The sequence below is a fragment of the Megascapheus bottae genome, chromosome 3, assembly GCF_031878675.1.
Source record: "Megascapheus bottae isolate mThoBot1 chromosome 3, mThoBot2.hap1, whole genome shotgun sequence".
In the NCBI taxonomy this organism is placed as follows: Eukaryota; Metazoa; Chordata; class Mammalia; order Rodentia; family Geomyidae; genus Megascapheus; species Megascapheus bottae.
In genome coordinates, this window is record NC_143511.1 from 35,491,692 (window position 1) to 35,495,707 (window position 4,016).

A 4,016-nucleotide genomic window follows, 5' to 3' on the forward strand; every position below is an offset into this window, starting at 1 on the left:
CCAGTGTGTCCTTCCTCTGTGTCAGAGGATCACAGAAGAGCAATGAGGACATGTTTTCCTGGCAATGAGGAAAGACCCACTAGGACAAAACTCATCCCAATGTGGAGGGAGGGCGGGAGAGGGGAGTATCAGGAAAGGCATCCTCAGGCTGGCTAACCAGTGGATATCTTCAGAGGACACCATTTAGAGACAGATAATTTGCCCAAGAACTCTTATACAGTTATCTGACTTCCTAGTAGAGTCACTGATGCCAGCCCTTCCCATGTCACTAAGGCTGAGTTGCTATCAAGCATTGTTTCGTAAGTATGACTGCCTGGTGCTAAAGCCAAAGCCCATGTTGTATATGTGGTCTCCCCTGCAGCTGGCCCAGGCCTCCCACCTTGCCTCTCCAGCATCTGCTGTTCCTGTAGCACCAGGAGAAACCCAGATGGCCTCCCAGTGTCTAGGCATCGACAGGCTCTTAGAAACAAGAGGGCTGTCCAACAGATCCCTCTGTTCATATGCCTAGGACTGGGCACAGGGGCACGTGTGACAACTGGGTCTTCCTCCTTGGTCTATGAACACTTGTCCCTAGAGGTGCCCTAGACTCTGTAGCACACATCAATCCCCTAGCAGCCATGATTCTGCAGAACAAGAAGGCTTTTCTTAGCCCCACTGCCACCCAGGGGTTACCTGTAAAACTATTTGGAGGGCTGGTGGATTAGGGGTGGGGAGGAGGGGGAGATGCAGTCTAACATTCCCAAGTGAACCCACCAGGCCTCTGAACCTTGATAATCATCTCTCCAGGATGGATCTCATGGGGAAGCTCCTGCCCATGGGTTTCCTGATTCATCTTCCTCAGGACCTTCTGTTTCTCTCTTACTTTTCCTTACTGGACTGTGCATCCTTTGTTTTCTCACTGTGCCTTTCCTCTTATTTCCAGGCCTCACAAGCACAGATGATGTTACAGCATTGATTGCAAGCAGTGCCCTCCAGTGAGTGGCCCTGTGCCCCTCACCCACCTGACCACGGCTCTGTATAGTCTTATTCCAGAGCTCCCTTAGGACCTGCCATGGCCTCCCAGACTCCCCCAAAACCCTCTGCCAGAACAACAAATAAACAGGCAGGGACATCTCTACAGCCCTGCCCAGCTTGAAGCAGTTCCAAGAAGATGAGACCTCCGCCCCACTTGAACCAGCACTAGTTTTGTTGTTCTGTCAGGGAGTTGGGGTTATGGAGAAAAGTCCCTTTTGTGGGGCAGCAAAGGGCATGGTAGAAATAAAATGCCAAGGACCAGGTGGGATGAGGAAGTAAGGGCTGAGCAGGCGACACATTCCTACTCCTGAGCAGCTCAAAACAGGTCCAAAGAAGAAAGAAGCCATCCCAGAATGCTTAGTGACTGCGGTGAAAATCTATCTCCGGCCTCATTAGGGCAGCTGGGATGTTTCTTTTGTTAGGCTGCTCACAGCCTTCATAGCAGAGGTCTCAATAAACCTTGCTTTTTCTATTATGCCATCTCCAGAAATAATTTTTTAACCAAAATCTATGATATTCCCATCTCCCTGTACCCTACACAGCTTCCTGAAAGCCACCCTCCTGATAGCTCTCCACCTCCTGGACATAAGTCCCATGTGTCTGGCGTCTACCCAGTTCTCTGACCTCTCCCTGCTTCTCTGACTACCACACACCTCCCACAAATCCTCCCAGTTTCCTGACCCCTCCTCCCCTCCATGTCTCTACCTACCTAAGTCCTCTCAACCTTACAGAATCTGCGCCCTCTCTTTCATCCCCTCCATCTCCACACCTCCTTTGTACCTCACTGACCTTCCTCACTTTCCTGATCAATACCCATCTTCTTGACCCTGTTCCCTTTTTGAGTGCCCCACTTCACCCCACTCTCCTCCTGAGCCCTGTCATCCTGTGCCTACTTCCCTCACACCTTCCCAAAGTCCTTAATTCCTCTCTAGCTCCCTGACCTCCTTGACCTGTGGGTCTTTTCCTGGCCTCCCTGAGATCTAAATGTGATAAAAATGGGGAAAGAGTACACTTTCCCAGAGTGGGAATGTCTGTTCCTGTTGCAATCCTGTGTGGATATGAGACCTCAACTTCTTTAGCCTTTCCGCTTGGACTCAACACCCTTCACTCCAGGGAGCTGGAGAGACTTCAGCCATGGACCTGTGCATCCTCATTGGTTGCCCTTTAATGGAGGTGTCCAGGTTTTGAGACTGCGCAGTTAACAGGTCTGTCTCTAGCAGATATATGACCAAACTGAATGATGCAGTCACTAGTTATGTAAATAAATCTAGTAAATTTCCTCCCAATTCTCTTTTTTATTCTTCTACAAACTTTAATACACCAGGGAGCCTCCAAGCTGATAACCAGGGAGGGAGATTGAGGACAGATTAAGGGCTCCATCGTCAGCAGCCAGACATAGCTCATGGGGTTCAGTCAGCAGTGAGAAGGCCCCTGGCACTTGTATGACCCATATGTCATTCTTCAGAGAAGCATTGTTTGTTCCAGACATTTCCAGATGTCAGAGATTCAGAGAAGGGTCCTCTGATACTCAAAGAAGAGTGTTAGAATAAAGAGCTTGCAGCTCCGGTGGGCAGGATGGTGGGCAGATGCATGGGTGTGGGTAGGGTACCCTATCTGCTATCGTTAGAATATTGCAGCAATGTAAGGTTTTATAGAACAAATGGAGGGTGTGGTTGACCCAGACAGACAAGCTTACCACCTCAATGTCACCTCAGCATACTCATACTCAGCATAGGCCTCCAGCAATTGGGCATGATGGTTGAATGGCTCCCCTCTAGGAGATACCAATTAAGCACAGATTTCCACCCCCCTCAGATATCTTGTACTGGATTTTTGGACTCAGGGACTTGTGCTTGCTAGTCAGGCACTCTATCATTTGAACCACACTCCCAGATCATTTTTTTTACCTCAGTTATTTTTCAGATAGTGTCTCTCTTTTTATTATATTTTTATTGTAATGTACAGAAGAGTTATGGTTATATTTGCCAGATAGAAGGTGCATTACTTCTCACACATTGACACCCCTTATCATGTTTGATCAAGATGACTCAGAGGGATGGTGGGAGCAAAGAAGGTAGGCAGGAGTCAAATGTGTGAAGATGGTCAGAGAAGTGGGGAGATGTCAGAGAGGTTGAAAGGGGGAAGGGTTCAGAGAATTTGGTAGGAATGGCAGGTGGTGGGTAGAGATATGAGAGGTTCAGTATGTGGGTAAGGGTCAGAGAAGTGGGTAAGGGCATGGAAGTTGGGTAGCTTAACTATTTCGTTTTTCCACATGGACTTACTTGCTGTATCTGCCTTTATTAGCCCATTTTTTTCTGGTCTCTTGGACAAAGGAACATTTCTAAATATGAATGTCAACAAAGTTTTATGACTGTGTAATGCATTGCAACATTATACAAAGAAACAGGCCCAAGGCTGGGTGTTTGGCCTAGTGGTAGAGTGCTTGCCTAGCATGCACGAGACCCAGGTTTGATTCCTCAGTACCATATATATATAGAAAAACCTGGAAATGGTGCTGTGGCTCAAGTGACAGAACTCTGGCTTTGAGAAAGCCCAAGGACACTGTTCAGGCCCTGAATTCAAGCCCCAGGCCTGGCAAAAAAAAAAAAAGAAGGAAACTGGGTTCAATCCCAAATCCTATCTTCACACTGCAAGTGGTGCCTGGGAAGGGGCAAACTCCCACGAATACTGTGGTGAACAGAGGATAGTACGGTGCCAGATATGGATACAATCAGGCATACCAAGGAAAGAAGACAATTAACCCTGCTCACTCATGCATCACAAGATTCTTTACCAAGAAGCAGAGCCCAGGCCACCTTGGAGAAGGAGGTCATGTGACCTGACCCATTAGCCAGGATTATCTTCTCTGCCCAGTGTGATTGGCTAAGACCTAGGCATATGACCAATCACATCTCATAGATCAGAACTGTTTTAGAACCCTTCTGAGGCAGTTGCTGAGGCAGTTTGCCCATCTTGCAGTTGCTGACAGTTAGGGCCATTCT